Genomic DNA, 23,663 nt, shown 5'->3' with positions numbered 1-23,663 from the left:
TGGGAAGCCTAAAATACTACTGTGGGAGTCTGGCTAGATCCATACAGTAGGGTTCAGAACTACTCAGTCAAATTCACTCTTTGTTCCCCCAGCCAGGAAAAATATTAGGGTGTCTCAGAGAGAGGAAATTGAGAGGTTTCTCACTAACTTATAGTCAGATTATTAAGGAGTGACATCTATGAATGAATTTAGGAAGGGCTGATAATTCTTACAGAAGAAAACTGCTTTGGCCCTAAAAAAGAGGTGTGAGCAAAAAAAACTTTCAGACTTTGGCTTGCTTCCCACTCCCACTGGAGTAACTAAGAACGTCTGTAATTGATTTCAAAGGGAGAAAACCATGGCAACATTTGCACAGAAGTGCTATTTTTTTTTGTATACTTTAATATGTGGGACCAAAGTTCTGGCCCTTCTGTAGTTTATGTAATGGACTAGCCTCCAAGGAAAGGGAAAATTGGCTGCTATATTGATGTGGAAACATTCATTAATCACTGGATCAGCACTCTAAACATTTCCTGTTTATATCCAGAGTGACACTTCTTTAAATTATATTGCCAGCTCCAATTTGGCATCAATGTCTGATTCTGTAAAAACAAGCTGTTATCAAATTTAACAGAAATAGAACAGTTTCCATGAAGAAACGGATTCTGAATGCCCTTTGGTTCAGATCTTGTTTCAGAAAACAAACTTTCTCCAAAAGTTGTGATCCAGTCACCTCAGACTGAAAAACTGAAGGGAATCTGGTTTGAAAAAAAATTTTTTGCGTTGTCTTGTATTGTCCACTTTATAAGAAAAACAAAAATGAATTATTATAGAGATTTCCAATTGACTGGCTTGGCTCATGGTAAATGAGCCTCTGATGGATGTGTATCTAAAAAGAAACACATCCGTGTTTTACTGCTCACACACCCAGAAATATCAGTTCTTGTTATTTGTCACTAATACTTTTTCAGAATTGCAGTGATCAGCAGTTCTCTATCCTCCCCACCCCTCCTCAGACCTAAACTGACCTCCTTTTTCTCATCAGGACCCAAATAACATGCAGATTTTAGCCTATGTTGGACCACTGTCTGAGCATATAGACAGATTTTACGGGGAGAAATAGGGACAGAAGGAACTGGGAGAAGGAAAAAAAGCAGCCAAAAACCAAACCTGCTCATATCCAATTTCTATCAGTTGTCTTCAGTGTGGCAAGGCTAGGCTTCTCAGGCTAACTATATACAAGGGAATTCCTGTACTAGGAAACAAAAAGTATTTTTTGGCACCAAGTTTAACTGGCACAGAATAGCTGTGTCCATGCTTTTAAGCTGTTTTGCCCTCCAAAATATGTTGGTTATATCCAGACTACCAGTTGGGACTGGTTCCTGGAAGCATGCCTCGGAATGATCTGGGAGGGCCCTACTTGGCCTCTGCTAAAGTCATACCCCACTATTCAACTTGCTTTAACAGTTGAACGGTGAAGGCAGTTGATTGTCAATTTGCACACAAGTTTCCTGGTAGGATGTAGTTTACTAGTATAAGCATAGCCTAATTGTCCCCTGTACTGTAACCACTATGGACACTATACCAAAAGAGTGCAATGATGGTTTAAATTATAAGATATTCTGAGTTCCAGGATCTCTGCGTGGCAATCAGAAAGTTTCACCTTGACATTCTGATGTATCTCCTCTTCCCACTACACATATGTAGCCAGGGAAGGATCTATATGGTAGGATGGGGCAGGGAGAGGGGCTGTAGTGGCAAGCTTTGAGTTCCTTAACACACATGTGCTTTATGAAGGAAGAGGGAAAGACCTCTTTCAGAGAAGATGCTGAAGCAATGCATCCAAATTCCAAATTCTTCCCTTGCCTGTGTGTGTGAGCCATTGCATCAGTGCATGAAAACATTGTTCTCAAGTGTCAAACTCCTATATCTCTCACCCCTTGAAAGACAGGTGGGTGAGTAATTCACCTGAGACATGGTTGGCTAAAATATAGTAAATACCAGAACACTATGTCTGTTCTTATCACTTCTTATCTGTTCTGCTGTTTCAGCACATGAAGGAAACAGTCTTTAATGGCATATAAACTGCCGATGGAAGTGTAAGTCTCTTGTCATATTTTGCATGGAGCAATTGTGATTCTCAGGGATTAGTTTGCAAGGTAAAATCTCTTTAGTAGTCTCAGCAGAAAAGTATTATCTTGTGTTTTAGCATTTCTAAATGGCATCCAAAATAAAAGAAAGAAGGCTGTAGTTTAATCCAAGCAATTCAGATCAGTGTAAGAGAAACAGTTTAAAATTCAGTGGTTTGTAGCAAAAGAGACTACAGAATAACTTAATCTAGTAATCATCTGTTAAGTGTTTTAAAGTTCAGATCCCAGGATATGACCAGCACAGGAACTGTAAAACTTTGGGTATCTGTTCAAACTGTCCTGACATACATTAGCCTTCAGCCTTTGCCTCTACAGCACTGCCTTGTTTGGTGGCAATACCAGGAATGTAGGAATGTGGCTCCCAGCCAAACTGGTGGGGGGAGAATTCCCTCAACCTGAAGGATTACAGCTCCCTCCACGTCTGCGTCTTTAGTGCTGCACTTCATGCCATTTGTAGTGCATGCTTCTCCATGCTGCCCACAGCTGCTGTTGCATCTGCCATTCTCACACTGCCAGCCTGGGTGGCCATGCTGGGTTTGTGCATTGTGGGATAGCCAGGATGTGGCTGCTGAAAGGGCAAACGTGGGGAAGGCCAGAGCTTGGCTGTATGTGTATAATATCAAGTCAGTCAGTGTTCACAGGCTTAGAATACCACAGTGTTTGAGCTAAGGGAAGCTCTTTGTTTGCTTTCCCTTACACTAGTGACTGAGTTACTTCAGCCTAATAGAAGACTCTTTATTTTATGCTCTCTGAACCTGACCCATTGCAAATCAGTTACAGAAAGGTTCTTCCCTCTTGCTCCTCCCAGGAAGGGCAGTTAATTCCTGATGAATAAACTTGATAGTTCCCAGAGGACTATATTCAGTGAGCTCAAAGTTTTTTTCTTCTGCTTCAAAATCTCACTGTAACAGAAAGATGAGTTTCAGGTGAGCTAGTGGTAGTAGGAGAACAGGTTATTTTAAACTTCTTCTTCACCAGCAGGCAATTTGTGGCTGCCTCTCCGTTGTGCTCTGTAACTTTGGGAAGCATCATCACCCAGAGTCCTCTCAGGAGGTATTCTGCTGAGCATCACTTGACTGCAAAGCAGCAGGGGTCCAGACACTTGCTTGATACAGAGATGGCGTTTTACCTCACAGTTCTCTCTGGAGGCTGAATGTACCAATTTCTGGGAAGTTTAGAGTTAAAGGAGTGGTTTATTCTGTTGTAAAGACAGGAACTGTTGTGAATTTATCCCCTGGCTCTTGGTCCAGATGTTAAAGTTGACTGAGGCCCATCTCTCATTCTAAACTCAGTGGTAGTCTACGGAGGAATTAAATTAATCAACAAGGATTTAAATTACATCTTTTTTTCCAAAGGCTGTTTATATTCTTTGCTTTCATTTGGCCAGCAAATAATAACATTGTAATGTTGTGCCAGATAAGCCACTTTAAAAACAGGAAGAAATAGAAATTATAAACATTCAACTGGCCCAGAAGACAACTGCTAGAGATTGCCCAAATGGTGCCGCAATGTCTGTGGATGTTACAGGGAGACAATAAGGGACAATACAAGGCAACAGAAACTGTTTCTGGAAGCAGGGTGTTTGTTCAGTGGATGGAAGATCACAGCCTCTGAGATTTGTATTTGATGTGCCTTATGTAAGACCATGTTTTAAAAAGTATTAAAAAGTATTAAGTATCTAAAGAGTTAGTTTGTTATCCATGGGATTTCAGATGGGAGCTGGAGATGTAAGTGCTTTTGAGATCTTCTTAGTCCCCATTCTGCTGCTTTAAATACTGTAAGTCTGGCTTCTCAAAAGCACTTGGCTTCAGGAAGGGATGAAACAATCAAACTTGAGGGATGCCCAAGATCATGTTAGCGCTGAGTAGCCTTCATTTCCATTCACAATGGTGGGGATATGGAGGTCCCGTCCTTTGCCTCAGTGTTCCATTGGCCCATCACTTAAAATGCCTAGGGCCCAAATGCAAGCTTTGACCTACATGAGATTGTTCGAACTACTGATGGTTTGATGCCAGCTTTTTAATTTTCCTTCCACCTTGCAAGAGTGTTGTGATGCATAATTTGAGCTTGCAAATTGCTCTGGCAGGAAAGCACACTGACAAGCAATATGTTGTGTGCTGCAGAGTTGGGTTTTAGTCCAAACAGACAGAAAAAACAGCAGGAAGGAGGCTGGAATTTTGTTTAATCCTCTATATTTCTGAACCCATCTAGCATGCAGCTAGAACCCAGAAATCTCCATATGTTGGACAACCTGTGAATATGCTTAGTTGCTGTTTTTCAAACTGTATTGGAACTTTTTTCATGCCATTGACTCTTGCAGGTCTAACATATTTACAATCTGCAAGCTGAGAAAGGAGCAATAGTGAAGTTCAGGCTGAATAAGACAGATTAAAGATGTGCTTCTAGGTATCTAGGGTGGCTAAATCCTAGCAGCTTCACCTATTTAGGTGTATGTGACTGCAATGAGTGGATTAATTCACAAGGCATAGGAAAGGACAGTGTGCTCAGTGTAGTGTGTATAGCAGAGAAGGTGTGAATTGTTTGTGCAAGAGGAATACACAGTAAACAGTGTCCACAGCAAACAACCTCTGACTTAGTATATGGCTATTAGCTAACTTCTTTAACTTAAAATTTCTTCTTAGTTAAAAGGAGAACATTGGAAGTTTGGAGCTTTTACATTCTTACATCATTTAATGTAGTTTGCAAGGAAGTGTCCTTAAACTGTCTATGGAGCATGGACATTCAAGAACTGGCTGCATTTTATGCTAACAGGGACACTTGCTGCTGTTTTGATTTTGTGCTTAACCCAGTCCCAACTAGTAAGAGCAAGGGGAGAGCTGCTGTTAGCAGATGAATCTTGCTGTTTGGTAGCTGACAGGATGATGGAGGGCTTGGGCAAGAGAAGGAAACCTGGTTTGTTTCCTTCTCAGCTTTGAAGAGACCTGCATGATTTGTAGCACATATCATGGTCACTTTATAAAGAAATCTTTTTTGGTGATAAGATCAGAGGGGAATGGGCTTATACATAGGGACTAATGCATACAGGCATGTATATTATCTTGTAATTAAATTGCGTTTGTATATATGTATCTACACATGTGCATGTGTGTGCATATGCACAGACACAAAATTTACAGTGTGACAATGTCTCTTGAAGAAAAAGCAGGGAGGAATTCATGGCTATCTACAGTACAGATGCCTGCAGCTCAGCTAGACACTCCACAGATCCTTACAGTCAGTGGTGAGAAACAGGCACTTAGCAGAGCACAGTTTGTCTTATCATCTGAAATAAATCATATTTTTAAAAGGCTATTTCTCTCCATTATCTCTAAAGGAGCATAGGGCAACATCTTCAGCTGCAGAGATCCACATTGCAGAGGTGTAACATGAAGTGAGATGAATCCCATCTTTCCTATCTGAGCTCTCCAGAGTATTCCACATAGAGTTTACTGTATCATAAGTTGCTTACGTTGCTTTTTGTGTGCCCTGAGTTTTCACTTGCCAAAAGGCAATAAATAAACCTGATCTGAATCCAGCTGAGAAGGACAACAGATTTCTCCACACAACAGCCCCAGTATTTATTACAGTGAGTGGTGCTTTCTAAAATGCAGTCTTCAGTCTAAGAGATCTTCAGGTTTTGGATGCTTCTTCTGCAAATTAGGTTTGTTTCTTGATCTGGATTATAACACTATCACACAAACGGTAGTATTAGTGCTATAAAGAGAGCTCTGCAGTGTGCCATTCAGCAAGAGACAGGAACCTCTTAAGCCAGTATTTCCTCTAAAATTTGTGTTTGGAGAGAAAGTGTGAACCTGGCACACAGTGGTTACAAGCTGAATGAGTTTACTTCACCAGTAAAATAGGCAGAGTAGATACTTGTCTCCTGCATAAACACTTGGCTGGGACATTTAGAGGGCATCCCCTGGGAAAAGTGAAATAAACTGTATAATGTAAATGTTCAAAATTCAGTAGTATCTACACTGGCCACAATTTTGCTTGACATAAAGTGCATCTCTGAGATGCTTAGGGGAGTTCAAGCTCAAAATTATGTACAGGAAACATCAGATGACACCAGCCTGGTTATATATCCTTTGCTTATTCATACATAGAGACAGGGACATAGGTGAAACACTGGGATATCCTAAGGTATACCCAGATTCACCCTACATTCAGATGATAAAATGCCCAAGTTAGAAATCCAGCTGTCTTAACTCACTGTGGAGTTAGTGGAGAGAGACAAAGGGGCACCCCCAGAGTCCGATTCAGATTTAGATGTAAATTTCTCTTTGTAGGTGTTTCTTCCCACTGACTATATAAGGATCCTAGAATAACAGCACCAAATGTAGGTGCTTTGGTTAAATGCATGACTGCAAGCAGTATTTCTGTCACCGTATGGCATTCATAGGGTCCACGGTAAGTCCAGGTTCAGGTATACATTTGTATTGCAATAGAAAAGCATATTATTCCATAGTTACTCAAGCACAGGTTTAACAGTCAGCAGCACGTTGATGTCTTTGCTGATGATCTCAAGATCTCTTTTCTGAGAGGTGTGACAGAAAGGTATGTGGTGTAGATCTTCAGCTGTGCTAGCTAGAGAGAAGAGTACTTACAAACACTTCCGTACTTACAAGAGGTTCATTAACTTTACTTGCATTAGGTACTTACTCAGTGGATGTTTACTGCTGTCTTGGCTGGATTTGTAATGGCAGGTGGTTGCTAGGAGGCATGAATGGATTAATCTTCTACAGAAAGGAAGGAGAGATAATCAGCTTTTGAAAGGGAAAAGGTTCTGTCCCATTAGAAAGAGAAGCACAACATGACATGCAAGTACTTTGTCCTCTGAAAAAAAGCCCATGACATCCAGCTAACCTGGCCAAACCTGGTGCAGGTGATAGGGAAAATTTGAAGGTGAAGTACTGGAAAAGGGGAGATCAAGCCAGCAGAGTCCTACTTTCATGCCTCTAGTTTTGACATTGCACTGCAAAAAATGAAGATGATGCTGCCCTTGCTAACATTGCAAAGAACAGAGATTCTATCACACTTACTAGACTGACTCGTGGAACATGATATGTTGGCAGGACTTCATGCATGCGACCTAGGAATACTTTTTCCTTTTTGATATATCCTATAACCAGTTTCAAACAAAAGGGTAAGGCATCCTACTTAAAAACACACACCATGGTTTTTCTGCTATTCTTTGAGATTTTGTAAGGAACATTTCATAGAATCACAGAATCCCAAGGGTTGGAAGGGACCTCAAAAGATCATCTAGTCCAACCCCCTGCAAGAGCAGGGTAACCTAGAGTACATCACACAGGAACTTGTCCAGGCGGGCCTTGAATATCTCCAACATAGGAGACTCCACAACCCCCCTGGGCAGCCCGTTCCAGTGCTCTGTCACTCTCACAGTAAAGAAATTTTTCCTGATGTTCACATGGAACCTCCTATGCTCCAGTTTACACCCATTGGCCCTTGTCCTATCACTGGACATCACTGAAAAAAACCTAGCTCCATCATCCTGACACTCACCCTTTACATATTTGTAAACACTGATGAGGTCACCCCTCAGTCTCCTCCAAGCTAAAGAGTCCCAGCTCCCTCAGCCTCTCCTCATAAGGGAGATGTTCCACCCCCTTAATCATCTTTGTGGCTCTGCGCTGGACTCTTTCAAGCAACTAAATTTAGGACTAAGAAGTAGGTGAACTTTCTGAAAAACAGTACTTTTAAAGCACTAATATTCTCAGAGGTAATTGTGGGGTTTGGTTTTTGTTTATTTTGTTTATTTCTTTTTTTTTTGGGGGGGAGGTGCTGTTTGGTGGAGTTTGGGTAGGGCTTGTTGATTGGTTAGTTTTTTAACAGGTTCTGAAGTGCTGGACAGTAGACCACTCCATCAGGGATTGGAAGATACTTTAACCTCATTTCCACTTTCACTTCTCCTGAAGTGAATTTAGAGAGAATCCCAAAAACCCTACCTCTTTCAGCATGTTTGTGATGGGAAATAGGATTTCAGTGACCACTGACCCCACAGGGGGCTTTTTGCTATTGCTGAAAATAAAAAGCTTTGTGCGATAGCTGGTAGAACCTACATGGAGCTACTGGAGGGGGTGTCCAGTGAAGGACCACTAAGGTGATCAAGATATTACAGCACCTCTTCTATGAGAAAAGGCTGAGAAGGCTGGGGCTCTTTAGCCTGCAGAAGAGATCCCGTCAATGCGATATCTCATTTGAGATAAATGAGGTGCAGGGGGATCTCATCAATGCATATAAATATCTGAAGGCTGTAAAGAAGATGGAGCTAGGCTATTTCCAGAGGTGCCCAGTGACAGGACCAGAGGTAATGGGCACAAACTGAAACACTGGGGTTCCAATCTGAACGTCAGGAGACACTTCACTGTTGTACTGGGAAGGTGACTAAGCACAGGAACAGGTTCTCTCGAAAGGTGGTGAAGTCTCCAGCCTTGGAGACTTTAACAGCAGTTTAGACATGGTCCTAGGTAACTAGTGACCTGCTTGAGCAGAGAGATTGGACCAGATGACCTCCAGAGGTCTCTTCCAAACTCAGCCATTCTGAGATTCTGTAGAGGTGGCTTTGGATTTGTGGTTGCCAGTGCTCAAGGGAAGGAAGCTGATTTTGCACACATAAGAGGATGCTAGTGAGGAAGAGATCACTTCAAGTTCATCTTTAGATGGCACTATCCTTGCAAATTGTTGAGGAATTTACACACATGGTAGCACTAACACTTGAATGATGTGGGGTCTGCGGATGGAGCTGTGCTCCATGCTTCCTAGGCAAGAGGAATAGCTGAGAAAAATTGTTTAATTGGTACCAGCGCTTGTTTGCAGTCCCTTGAGCCAGCTTGCTTTGGCTTCTTTACAGCTCTTGACACCAAGCTGACAGCAACCTGGTTTGGGTTCAGCTGATCTTTTGTTTACCTTTTACTTTAAATGTTGTAGGCTCAGAAGGTTAAAAAAGCAACGGACAGAATAAATTTAATAACAAGGATGAATAAGAGCTAATTGTCTTTCATATGTGGAACGTTTATAACCAAGTATGTTTGATGTGTGACCTATATCCTCCTACTAGGTCATGCTTAGAGAAATCCTCTGCATATAGGTTGCTCCTTTCTTGAAAGAGGCAGCCTGTGATGCAGGACATATAGTACTAAGTCTCACTGGCTTTTGTGAGTAACCTTAGATCCTTTCCATACCTTTTCCCTTGCAAGTTCGTTAGATTTATAGTAAGCCACAATTCTGCCTATTCGATAGGAAAAAATAGTTTTCATAAAGCTTTAGATAAGTTGACATTCTATTTGTTTAGACTCAACAGGAGAAAGGAGAAAGGCTACATCATTTTTGAGGCCCTGGTGTAACCTGTAATAGCCTTCCTACTGTGCAGAAGCAGAATAAATACAGTAGAAGATCTTGGGTGTATACAGATGAAATAACACTGCAAGTGCTGGACTCATATAGTCCTGGCACAACACAGTTCTGCTTTCACAGTCAGTTGCTCTCAAAAGTTACAGTTTTCGTCCTTCTTGATCATATCTACATCCTTTGCTATAACAGGATTATTTGAGCATGATGCACATGCTGCATCCCAAGTTGTATTCAAAGACCTTCCCAAGCAGTTGCGGTAGGGTTCCCTAATGAGGAAAGTGTGTTTGAAGAATGGGCAGCAAATGAAAATGTTATGTGGTCAGAGTCCTGTTTTCAAACCTAGTTTTGTTTGTATATATATATAATGTGCCAAATATGGTATCTCTGTATGCACTGAGAACTGTGAATTTACTATGGTTTGTGTAGGGTAAGTTGTTCCTATGGGTATTTTAAAGAATACAGAGGCAGGCTTATAATAATGTACCAGCCCAAGAAGTTCTTTAAATAGCACAGGAAATATGATGAACTCTGAGTCAACCAGTGACAACACAGGAAAAGGAAAGCCAGAGATCAGACCAGACTTTGGTAGGAGGAATGATAGTGGGTTGATTATTCCTCCAAAGGTTATCATGTGCTTGACTCCATATAGGTAGACTCTCACTAATAAAGAGGAGATTCTACCATGATGGGTTACCCACCTAATAATGATACCCACCATGATAGCTACCCACCTAATTATGGACCTGTTTCTGTGGTAACAGATAGAAACCACATTTACCTTGGTATTGATGGCTTACTGCATGTGTGCCTTTAAGAGTCCAGAGAAATAAGCAGAAAGGGAGCAGTGATTTGTAGAAAAGGGACAACATAGGAACATTGTTTGTCCTTTTATCTTGCTTGAATGCACTGACAAAATGGAAGTTGTAAAAAGATAATTCTGGCTACTTTTAAAAGAAATTTCCCTTATAAACTCAGAGCTTTGAGCTCCAGTGCCCTTCATAGGCTGGATAGAAAAGCTCTTGCTATCAGATACCATATTTAGTTATAGTTTTAAAATAGTCTACAGCTAGAACGGTAATCCACATTGTGAATGGAAAAAGCCTTATTACTGATAAATTACTGCTTTAACAATTATTGCAGAGTCCAGCTCCTTCCCCTTTGTCTGTTGATTTATGTGGGTGCTGCCTCACAGAATTAGTTGATAATCTCATTATAGCTAATCTTGTTTGCTCCTTCTACAAAACAGTCTTGCCATGATTGGCAGAGCTCCCTTTTTTTTCTTCCTGTTTATCTTTTCCCTTAGTTATTTCAGGGATATTCTCTAGAAAGCATGGATTTTCAGAGTGAATGCTTATCCTGTTTAGTGGCTTTAATTACAGTCTCATAAAATTCAGCACCCTGTCCTATCCCTTTCAATAAATATTTTCTTTGAGCCAAACAGCATACAACACTAGCTGTAGCTCTTTTATGTTCAGTTCACATACTTGCACTATTCTGAAGCAATTAAAGCTTATCAAATGACAATTTGGGTTTACATTATCTTTTATGCCTTCAAAAAGTGGTCTCTCTTACATGACTTATTTATGGCCCACAAAGTAAAGAATTAAAGCTGCATTTACTTAACTATATTTTTGGTACCTGGCTACTAAATTGCTTAATAAGGTAGAGTCACTTCATCTGGGATATTTCTAAACTGTAACTAATCATGAGTATATTTTTGGTGACTAGCAGCTCTTGATGAGGTTACTGAAAGCATGTAAAGGTTGTTGAGTTGAATACAAGCATTAGAAGCATGCACGCAGTAAGTGTAATTCTAAATAGCAGCTGTAAAGCAAGGTGAGAATCATAAACACATCTACATATTTACCTTGTAAAGTGCTACTTGTATTCAACAATAGCCTACCTGACTTGAGGATTTTCACAGATAAGCCTCATATTTTTTGTTTTCCTTATTTAGTAATGCTGAAAAGTGCCAAGGAAAATGAAGAATTCATGCTTATTTATATGATCTAGACAGTGAGTAAACCTATTTCCCAAGTTTGTTTTAATCAGATAATCTTGTTCTGAAGTAATAACTTCCAAAAGTACTTCAGTACACTCTATTTAGCGCAGTAAGTTTTGGGAGTAAAGGGTCACAAATTTCCTTATGATTCCTTTTATGCAGTTCCCGAAAGTTATATACAATTAGTTATACTGTAATTCTTGATTATTAGTAGCCATAGGATTTCTACACTAAATGGGGCAAGGATTGTAGGGGAAATTACTGTCTCAGTTTGTTGTAGCCTGGAAAACACAGATAAGCTTTTTGGCATGTAACAATAGTAGTTCCACTCAAAAACCTTACCTTCAAACTTATGGACCAAGAAGTACATAATAAGACTATTTACAGCCTTAACACTACATATTTCTTAGTTATATTGCACAACAAAACAATTTCATCAGTTACACAAGCTGCAGTTCCATTATCTTCCAGTATCCAGTATCTCAAGACTGCCTGCCCGGAACTGCCACACAAGCCAGTAAGTGTTGTTCATGCCCCATGATTCTTTTACGTTCAGCAACACCTTGATGCTTTGATCACTAAACAATACCTACTGGGAAATTTTTCAGTGTAAACAGGAAAGATCTTCTGATTGTGACAATGCGGAATCTCACTGAGGGAGAAGGGGGGAAGGTCTCAGCATAGCCTCTAAAGTCACAGCAACTAAATTTATGAGGACAATTAAATGCTTATATATTAGGGCCCATTTTCCATTACCATGTTATCAACAAGAACTTCTACAGCAGAGCCAAGTAGCTTTAAACCTCTGTGTTTGACCTCCCGCCTTTAACATTTCTGAAGTTTCTACCATTAGGCATTAGTCCTCTGCATTGGTCTTCACTCCAAAGTTAGACAGGAAGAGGAGGTCCCTGCAAACGCAAGAGTTGGTTTTACGTCCTTAATCCAAATTCTTTAAAGAAGAAAGAACTTAAATCTAGCCCTGCCATTCGCCAGCTGAGAACTCTAGTCACAGCCCTCTAAAGTAGATATTTTAGACTGGCAGATATTTTAGAGTCTTTACATTTTTCTTCACATCAAATGCTGAAATACAGGCTTGGAACCAGGACAAGAATCCCAGTGCTCCAGGACTGTGTCCCAAGCATCAAGAGGTAGGAAATGAGTCCCACTAAATGGTAGGAGTATGGCGGAGAAGGAGGCTGTGAAAAACACAGTAAATACAAATCTTCATATTGTTTCCTTTCAGGCAGCTCTAAGCAGCTCCAGTACTCCTGGCTCTGTGTGTTGTCTTCTGGACCTCCAGTTCTTGAGTCTGTCACAGGTAAAAGTTGTTGTGTGTTCAACTAAAGCCTGTTATTTCAGTCTAGGTGAAGAAGGAGTTACACATTCTCAATGACAATTTTTGTAGTATTCATCATCAGTGATGTTCTCAAAGATTTACTGCTGTGGAAGTATGTAAAACTGAGCCCAGACCTAATTTCCATGCTAGTGTCTTTCTTGCTCTTTACAAGGTCTCTTTTTCTGCTTTTTCTGTACTCATCTGTTGCCATATGGAAATTTCAGGGGGGGCGGGGGGGGAGGGGGGAAGAGGGGGGGCAAAGAGGAGCGGTGATGCAACCTGGAGGGGCCAGATTTGCAGTCAAGTATATCCTGTGGTTGTATTACAGTATAATATTTTGCAATAAGAATCCATTAGAAATGCACCTATTAAAGTGGCATAGGAAGCATCCCAAGTACTTACCCATTTCGGAATTTTCCCCAGTTTCACTGGTTTCTCTTCTTTAAAATCTGAGAGCTTTTGTAGTGCAGAATGTTAGCAGAGCATATTCCCTGGGTATTTTGGAATGTTGGCATGTGAGCTAAAGGCTTTTCCAGATAGCTGCTCTTCCTTCTGCTAGCCCTCTTGCCAGTGCTGCTTTACCTCATCTCTGGTTACTTTTACCTGTAGGAGTCTTGCAAAACTGTGCACAGTCGAGCAGTTTAGGAACAGAGCCAAGGAAACACTTGAACATCCTCTCCAATTCAAACCTAGAAGACAAACACATAGAGACAACTCTCCATGTGCAACTTTGGGGTGCAACCTGGTACAGGCTACTAAGTGCTCTGTAGGAGGAATTTGTGAAGTCTTCTGTATCACACAAAATCATTATCCGTTTTGAGATAATGACTCAACAGATCTCAGAAGAGAGTTATGTTTTCATTCTGTTCTCAGATCTATCTGTTGTCAACAAAGAAACTCGATATCCACTTGAATTAAAACTTTCTTATATAATTTGCTGAATCAATCCTTTACAGGCAGCCTGCTTTTATTTTTCACTGTGTTTCACTTCCTACTTCATTCTAGCTGTGATCTTGGCATCTCAAGAGCAGGAAAGTATGGCTGTGCTCTAGTATTACAAACAATGGAATTTGAGATAAAAACATTCTGAGGAGAAATTCTAAGTTACAGTTTTCTTTTAATAGTCAAATTAGACCTGCAGTGGCAATGCCACCCTGCAGATATGCATAGTCAGACATAGATATATAGGCAGATATCCAGAGAAAGGGAATTCATGCCAGTTTTCCTTAAAAGGACATATAGGGGTTTTTTTTGTTTCTTTACAAGAATTCCCACAGGCTTCTAGATGCGACATTGATGAGAGCATGTTGTCTCTTGCCTAAACAATTTCAATTGATTTTAACAAGAAAAAGGATCTTGGAGTAACATCTGCTGTAGAAGACAATATCTCTCTTTCTTATTCTGACATAATACATGCTGACAGAAAGACCATGAAAGTGTACGTTCTGTGAGATGTCTCAAAGTATCTGATAGCTGCACTGAGTGCTGTGGTTGGGCTGGAATCTTCAAAGCAGTGCAAGGACATAAGTACTTAAATTCTTGTGAGTTGGAGCCTTTGTTCTTTCTGTGCCATTGAAGCTTACTCTTTGCTGCAATAAATACTCTTTGCTGCTTGCTAATCCCTACCAGACATTCAGGTACTCCAGGCCAGGAGTACTCTAAAGTGTAGTGCAGCAAATGTAGAATGACACACATGTGATAGCCTTGCTAATTAAGTTTATGAAATTCCTTCTGGTTTATTCAGACAAGACAATCAGAGTTTAATGGAAATAAACTTCACATTGAGTGGTGCCATGGTCATGGAAAGAGATATCATTCGCAGGTGGTCCTTAAGGGCTGTATCAAATAGAGAGAAAGATGTCCAAGCCTACTTCTGCTTCTTAAAAAGGATTATCACTGCTTATTGTAACAGCAAAGGTGAAAGAAGGTCAAGCAAGAGGTGATTATACCTCAATATCTCCAATGATTTATTATCAACACACTGAAATGATAGTCTCAACTTTTATAAGCATTGAAAGAGAAACCAAGCAAACTCACTGTACCTCAAGCTAAGGGAACATCCAGTACATTATGGACAAATAAATGTTCTTCCAGCAGAGAAATACCTAACGCAAGAGATTAATTCTGTGCTAATTGTGATCATCTTCAAGAATCTTGCAGTGTGGCACCAAAATAATGGCAGATGGTTGTAATACGAAAATAGAAAAGGAAGATGTGGAAGACAGTGAGAGGAATCTAATGTTTACAATATAACAATTACAGTTTGTTGATACAGTTGAACAGCACAGAAAATTTCTTAATAAAAATGTTCTCAGGTATATCCATTTATTTACAGAGGTGGTTCCTCATAATCAGATTGTATATTTTGTCTCAAGATGCAAGCCAAAGATTGGAAGCATTAGAGGTGCTCATAGAATGATAGAACAACAGGGATAAGAAAATTCAGTAGGCAAGTTACAGATACAACACAACATCCTGGAAGTATCTGAAAGGCAGGCTGGAATAGGTAGCAATTAAAAACAGGCCTCAGGAGATATCATGACAGACTGAACCAAATAAAATAATTTAGGAGAATTCTAATGGTAAAGAACAAGGCGTCATCAAATAGCTCATTGTAATGTAACTGGAGACAGATATGCAACACTGAGAATATAATTTCCAAGCTGGTCTCATGCTAAATGTGGTAAGACCAAAAAAAGACCTAAAGGACTGTGCAGGGTTTGCAGGATTTGGTGGACCAAGTGGAGCAAGAGGAAAAAGCATATAAAGTGGGAGAATTTTATGGAGACAAGATCAACTGTGAATGTGATAAAGAACAGAATGCAAGAACGCAGTTACAGACAGAGGGAGGGAGGGAGGGAGGAAGCTCTTTAATGACATTCTTAGTATAGACATGTTACAGATAGCTGAGCTGTTTGTAGAAGGTAAATTTATAAGAAATTTAAGAGTCAGTTTGAACTTTCAGCCACAACAAAGAACAAAATGTTGGGAATTTTAAAACTTACTGAAGCAAGAGAGATGATGGAAAGGACTTTGTGGGATGGTGGGATAAGGTAGCTCAAAGACTTTTCAAACTGACTTTTTTTGACTGGATATAGTGTTTCTCCAACATTTTTAAACAAGTGTTTAAATAGACAGTAATAAATATCACAAAACTCCCTGCTCATCGCAGCTCATAAATTCCCATTTGTGACTCTTATATACCCATCCCTTACACAGAAGAGATAACGGCCAAATATCAATGTGGTTTCTGGAAAATAAGAGTGGGAGTAGATAGTAAAGTTGGCTCCTTCATGTCCTCTTAAAGTGTCCTGGGAATCATGGCACAATTACAAAATTTTCTGAAATATTATGATCTTCACCAGCCCTTCTAACATTACTCATAATTTTGGTGCCCTACAGAAGACACAAAATACGATACAAATGTAATTGGAGACTTCAAGAAAGTAGAAAGAAAAATGGGACTTGAGATAAATAAAGATAAAACCAACTAGAAGCTTTAATCTGTTGAGAGCATTTTAGGCAAATTTCTTTAGCAGCTGGTAACGATAGATACCAAAACTTTGGTAACTGAACTACCTCAGAGCGTTGGCAATCAGAATATTGGTGAGAACACAGATATTAATACCAGTCTGAGGAATTAAATGGAGTAGGAATTTGTGTTCTTTTATGTTAAAATCAGAAGACCAGAGGTCAGGATATATCAGACCATTTTAATGTCTTTAGTTTTACATAGAAGTGACACTTGGTCAGTTACTAAAACAACAAAGACAGAAATTAAGTGACTTCAGAAATAAAATATTGCCCAAGGATCATAGGATCATAGCATCATAGAACCATAGAATAGTTAGGGATGGAAAGGACCTCAAGATCATCTAGTTGCAACCCCCCTGCCATGGGCAGGGACACCTCACACTAAACCATCTCACCCAAGGCTTCGTGCAACCTGGCCTTGAACACTGCCAGGGATGCAGCATTCACAGCCTCTCTTTGCAACCTATTCCAGTACCTCACCACCCTTACAGGAAAGAATTTCCTCCTTATATCCAATCTAAACTTCCCCTGTTTAAGTTTTAACCGGTTACCCCTTGTCCTGTTACTACAGCCTCTAATGAAGAGTCCCTCTCCAGCATCCCTATAGGCCCCCTTCAGATACTGGAAGGCTGCTATGAGGTCTCCATGCAGCCTTCTCTTCTCCAGGCTGAACAGCCCCAGCTTTCTCAGCCTGTCTTCATATGGAAGGTGCTCCAGTCCCCTGATCATCCTCGGGGCCCTCGCCTGGACTTGTTCCAACAGTTCCATGTCCTTTTTATGTTGAGACACCAGAACTGCACACAATACTCCAAGTGAGGTCTCATGAGAGCAGAGTAGAGGGGCAGGATCACCTCCTTTGACCTGCTGGTCATGCTCCTCTTGACGCAGCCCAGGATATGGTTGGCTTTCTGGGCTGTGAGCACACACTGCCGGCTCATGTTCATTTTCTCATCAACCAACACCCCCAAGTCCTTCTCCACAGGGCTGCTCTGAATCTCTTCTCTGCCCAACCTGTAGCTGTGCCTGGGATTGCTCCGACCCAGGTGTAGGACCTTGCACTTGTCATGGTTAAACTTCATGAGGTTGGCATCAGCCCACCTCACAAGCGTGTCGAGGTCCCTCTGGATGGCATTCCTTCCCTCCAGCGTATCAACCAAACCACACAGCTTGGTGTCATCGGCAAACTTGCTGAGGGCGCACTCAATCCCACTGTCCATGTCAGTGACAAAGATGTTGAACAAGACCAGTCCCAACACCGATCCCTGAGGGACGCCACTCGTTACTGGTCTCCAGCCGGACGCTGAGCCATTGACCACAACTCTTTGCGTGCCACCATCCAGCCAGTTCTTTATCCACTGAGTGGTCCATGCATCCAGGATGTGTGGGTAAGATTTAATTAGGAATCATGGGAGTGGGGGGGGTTTCAATAAAGAATAAAAGTTATAACTAAATATATATAAATAGTGATTTAATCCCCATAGATTCAGTGGGCAAAGTGTGTGGTTAAGAATGCCACCAGACAGACAAAGAAGCATATGGGGAAAGCCCTTCCACTGCTGCTTGAGGCTGCTCAGTTAATATTAAGTGAAGTGGAAACTTAAGTTGAAAACATGTTCTTAATACACATGGGCAGCTACACAAAAATTGTGCTCCAACAGAGGGAGTTTGGGGCAAACTGTGGACCCATGAGTCAGTATGATCTCTAAAACCATGAAAAGGGGAAGGAAGGAAGTACATGGGAATGAAATGGACCACCAGCAGAGACCTGTGCTTTACAGGCATAGCCACATGCAACAAGAGGCAGACATGTAACAGACAAGTACATTGCGATTGTGGTCTGCTAAATGGTGAGCAAACCAAACTATAAGCCATATCACCATTTACATCATTCCTGAGTTTACTCATCTAGATCTCAAAATAAACAAAGATGAGCCTTGTATTTTAAGAGGTTCTACTTCAGCTTGAACAGAAGTTTGAACATGCTCCGTAAGTCTCAAAAGATGTGGGGAATGTCCAGCTGCTGCTAATGCCAGTGCCTCTGAGGTGAAAGTGAGCTGTGTTGTACATGCTTATAATGCACACTGTAATGCTGGGCTATCCACACACTGTACTGAAAGTTAAATCAAAAATTGAGCACGTACTGCTCATTTGTAATAAGCTGCAGAAGCTTTGCAAGGAGCTAACCTGCCCAGAATTTTCAAGCAGGCTGTGGATTTGAAGGCAGATTTAATTGCGATTTTGGAAGAAAGGTCTTTCCCATTTATTTTCTGGAGGCTCCATCTTTTTCCCTAAGTATTTGAAAAGCACCTTCTGCTGCCCTGAAATACACAGTATTGAGTAATAATGCTCTTGGTCCCTGCATTTAAAATATCCCTGGAGTCAAATAATACGTCTGTAGCAATTTGAACTACTACAAAAGGAGTTACACTGCAGTTTTCTTAATACAACAAGACCACATTCCTGAAATCAGGGCAAATAGGGATTTTTGTCCTTGAAGAGCATGTGTAAGTTTGGATGCTCATGCTTGAGAATGCTTTCCAGTGTGCATAAACCGTTGTTGTCCACTCTGATGCAGCTAACCACCAGCAATTCCCAAACTCTTTATTCTGTATGAGTTCATGGAACCATGAAGACAGTGTCACCTTTAGGCTTGGAAATCTAGAGAAAGGCATTTCCCTCATGTAAGTACTTTTATAACAGATTTAACTAGCAGTTTCCTTCCAAGTTCTATCTGCAATTGAAAACAGCAGAGCGAAATGAAACACTTAGCATCTTCTGGAAAGAATCAGTGGTACAGAGAGAAGAAAAATTATTTTACAAATATCTTCCAGATTTGATTAAATGTAACCCTACAAGCTAAAGTGAATTTGAAGCTAAATCTGTATTTTAAGAATACAAAAACAACTCAGCTGAGTCATCAGGGAGGCAAAAGTAACCACAAAGTTTGTGCAGTCTATACAGTGAGCTTGGCATGGTTTCCAAAACCTTTAATTTCTTTTGGTTTAGGGGAACTAAACACATCCTTTAAACAAAATGCTCTGGTTTTGCAAAGTTTGTGCTTTGCAAAAATGAAAGTTATTGAGGATATTAACTCTTCAGTGCTGTAATTGCAACAAATGTGGGAAGGATATATTCTACTGAGAAGCTTGCACACAAGTCACTGTGGAAATGTGCTATGGGTCTGGCCTGCAAAGTGTTAGTTGAAGAGAAGGCATATTTTTCAGCATGGCTTCTGTTCAGAGCTTCTCTTCTGGATGTATTTCAAGATTGTATGGCAGAGGAGATAGGGTTTTATTCATTTCGGAAATATTAGGTGCCTAGTTTTTGCCAGACAAACCTAGGCTCTAGTGTGGCCACAGACTTGTTATCTAGGCTGTTATTGTCAATGAATCACTAAAATTTCTCTTCGTGCAACTTTTCTTACCTACAAAAAAATCATGCCTATTTTGCAGGTACTTATAAAATTAATGAATTTATGTGAGTGAAGTAAAATTTCTGGCCTCAGAATCCAAGCAGCTTATCCAAAGCTCATTAGATTCAAAAATAGCTTTTTCATTTTGAGCATTTGAACAAAGTGTTTACTATTAACATGAAATCCTGAAGAGATCTCTTGCTATTCTTAAAGATACATTCTATCAGTATCAATCTGATGCCAGTGCAAAGATTTTTATTGCCATCCGTGGAATCAAACTGGTGAGAAAGCCGTCATACTCCGCCTGAAACAAAGAAAACAGAAAAACCCTATGATAATAGTCTCCTAAAAATTACACTTAAGCAGGTCTTGCTTTACATGTGACAATACGGATAGAAATGTGTGATGACAGCAATGAAAATAAACTATGTCATAAAAAATCTGGTGCCTCTAAAACAGCACTGGAAATTCTCAATCCCATTCTCACCCTTTTGCCTAAGCTGTGAGTGCACGATCCCCTCTCCTCACAAACGGAATGAAAATCTTTCTCATATTTTCCTTCTTAAGGGGAAAGTGTGTATGAATTTTTTTCAACAGCTCACCAAGACTGGTGAATGTAAGTTACGTTTCAATATATTTTATTGTGATTATCAAGATTATATATTATATTTTCAGTGTCATAGGTACTTAAAAGTATAAGTGTATCTGTCTCTTGTGTAGACTGAAAAAGCTACCTAAAGTGTCCTACTCATTTGGCTCAAGAAAACTCCATACATAAGGCATGTAATTCTTTAAACAGTATGTGTAACGGGGCAATGGATGTCTGTCTTTTTCACTCCTTCAGCAAAAGCCAAATCACTCTATAGAAAGACTTCAAGTCTTGTAAAGCAGGAAAAAAAACAATAGGAGCCTGAACTCTTAATGCAGTAATTGATTCACTTTCATGGACTGATGGAAACCTGCTTAGAGGACTATTTATGTGAAATGATAACTGGGTTCAATGCATACACAGTCCTTGGAGCAGGTGTTAGAATTCAGATCTCCCCTTCTCTTGACAAACACCCAACTTAACACATGCAAAATGTGGTTCTCATCGTCTCCCCCTTTTTAGTAGGAAGCGGGACAAATCCATGTTGTTCGTGTTTTATATTGGCTACCTTTACGCATCTTTTGCAATAGGAACACTGACTGAAGGCAGTTCCTTGCCCTCAGAGCTCAGAGATTCAATTATGAGAGCCAAATGCTCAAGGGCGAAGCAATGTGTGACTTTGAAGTGCCTAAGAAAGCAGATACTGGAAACCAGGTGTTCCAAAACCTCTTTCAAAGCCTCTTCTAACCTCTTCTAGCCTCATGCCTAACTGCATGGGAAAATAGCTCACAGCATACGGAACACAGTAATTTCCTGCAAACTAATATCCAGAACTGTAAACCTACACTCATGTAATGTTACTGCCTGTATGACCCTCTTGCTTATAAAGTACTGTGGGTTAATGATAAGACTAACAGAAAATGATACAGATACTGTTTAGAGTACAGGAGGAAATATGCTGAAATAGGTCACTATTTGGCTATTATCTATGTAGTGCAGGGGCCAGAAGTGTTAAAAACAGATTATTTCTCTCTGTGTATATTCAGGAAGAGAAGGTTACCCAAGGTTTTCTATGCATTTGGCTCAAGGATGCTGCAATATGAGAACATGTGATTTGTTAGGGAAATCCTATGTGACTGTTCCACAGCAGCTCACCAAGTAAACAAGTGAGCTGGAACTTTCTGTACAAGGACTTTTACTGGAATAATTCAGAAGCTTTCGAACATACTCAGGCTTCCTTGGGAGGTTCCCTCTCTGTCAGATCTGTTGCTGCAAGCATCATCTCTCCAACAAGTGAACAACTTAAGATTTTGGACTTCAGAACATGTTTTTCATCCCTTTAGAAGTTCAAGGTCATGTCAACATAAGTGATTTCTATGTGAGTTGATAGGGTTTTACAAAATACACCCTACACTTCTCTTTAGTTTTTAAATGAAAAAAATAGCATAAACAACATTTAATAAACCTTTGACCATAACAATCTTGCTGATAAACTTCATGTATGAGTAGTTTAAAAGGCCATGTTTCACCTTTTTGCATATCTCCACATGTGGCTTTTCAGATGTTCAAGCTGGCATCTGTCTGGCATCAATCTAAAATCATTCAAAACTTCCTTGCTTGTTCTAAGCCTTCATCTATGAAAACCACCAGTGTAATTCTTCTCTTAACTCCAATGAAAAGCATAGGGGCGCCACTGAATGCTGAATGCTCAAATTTATCATGATCAAATTATGTCTTTCAGGAGAAGTCATTGGTAAAGTGTTCTTTAAAACTCACAAACAGAAGACACAAAGAGTATGGTTTTGGCTCAAAAAGTTTTAAATGACCAAAGCACCTCAGCTCATTCTTATAAATGATTTTTAGCCCTCATTTTGCACTGACATTTCCAGAGGTGCATCAAGTTCTCCATATTCTATAACAGAATATTACATATGTTAGAATCTTACATATTGAGTAACAGAATATGGACATTATTTTTTTATTATTATTTAAAAATACATTCCCCTTGTTCTAATATGAAAGAGGTTGTATTCAGAAGTTGGTGACAGGATTTAAGTGTATTTGCCCTTCTTTTGTTCCCTGTTTCTTCTCACTTGGTTTTCTTTTGCAAGCATTTCCACGTTATTTCAGAGGGAGGATCTCAACTCAAAACTGCTGCTTTGTGCTTGCAGAAACAAATATGAATGGTGGGTGCCAGATCACCTTCAAAATTCATCTTCCTTTCTTTACAGTGACTATGACAGTCAGGCTATCCTTGGTGACAAAAACACAGCAATATTTTATGCAAAAATTTGGGGACCACTGTGTTTGCAAAGCCTTGTTCGTTGTCCTCAGAGTAATCCTCCACCTTTCCACCTTGACTACTATAACACCATGTTTTATGTTATTTTCCAATACAGAACTCACCTGTGGAAATTATTTTTTATGCCATGTATTACACTGACATTTATAAATTGTTTTAGTGAAGAACAAAATAAAGACCCAGACCTCTTCAAATCTTCATACTTATACAAGACCTGTTTGCAGATGAAGGCTGGATACAGTGTCTTTTAAATTTTTAGGCTGGTTGCCTGCTCTTTAGGCTGCAGTAGTAACCATTAGGAAAAAAGGGAAACATCACTTTGAACATTGAGCGGCTTCTCATTACTCAGTAGCTATACTTTGTATTAGAATATTTCTAAGATGCAGGTATCCTACAATTTTACATAGTTTTATATGACCCTTCCAAGCAATGTGTTCTCTCCTGCCTTCCATTTGAACAACTAACAAAATGCGAGCTATTGTAGATTATTCCCATTCAGAGAAGAGGGCAGTGACGGTCTCAGACCTTTTGTGATGTATTCTAGTTTACTTGCAAAGAACCTAGCAAACCTGTATGCTCAGGGTACACCAGACTCCAAGAGCAGGAATCATTTCCATGGCTTATAATTCCCTGTTTCTTTCAGCCAGCACTCACAGGAGTTCTTATTTGACTTTCTCAGGTGCTTGTGGCAAGTACTTCATGTGACATTTGGTATTTCTATGCCACTTTCTCTTCCTGATTATTTGTCTGTTGGCTATATAGCCCTTCACAAATATATACCATAAGAATCCTCCTACTAAACCTTTGGGGTAGGGAAAACGTATCTTAGTTGAAACCACTTTCTGTTTTGTTTTGGTTTTGTTGGTTTTGTTTGTTTGTTTTTTACAAAGTAACAGTAGACTCACAGTTTCTGTGGACAGTTCTGCTGTTTTGAAGTGGTAGGAAACTACATAAACATTGTAAGGATGCTGGCACTCCCAAA

At 40.0% G+C, this 23,663-nt stretch overlaps 1 protein-coding gene across 1 annotated transcript in view; it reads left to right on the top strand.

Moving 5' to 3' along the window:
- LIFR (LIF receptor subunit alpha) overlaps positions 1–23,663 on the top strand; it is an 84,463-nt gene that overhangs the window by 770 nt on the left and 60,030 nt on the right. The gene's annotated exons all lie outside the window — the stretch shown is intronic.

Source organism: Pezoporus wallicus, unplaced genomic scaffold (genome assembly GCF_028554395.1).
Source record: "Pezoporus wallicus isolate ANWC-B61680 ecotype Strahan unplaced genomic scaffold, APGP_CSIRO_Pwel_v1 contig_5601, whole genome shotgun sequence".
Classification (NCBI taxonomy): Eukaryota; Metazoa; Chordata; class Aves; order Psittaciformes; family Psittacidae; genus Pezoporus; species Pezoporus wallicus.
This window is presented reverse-complemented; position numbering and strand designations above follow the sequence as displayed.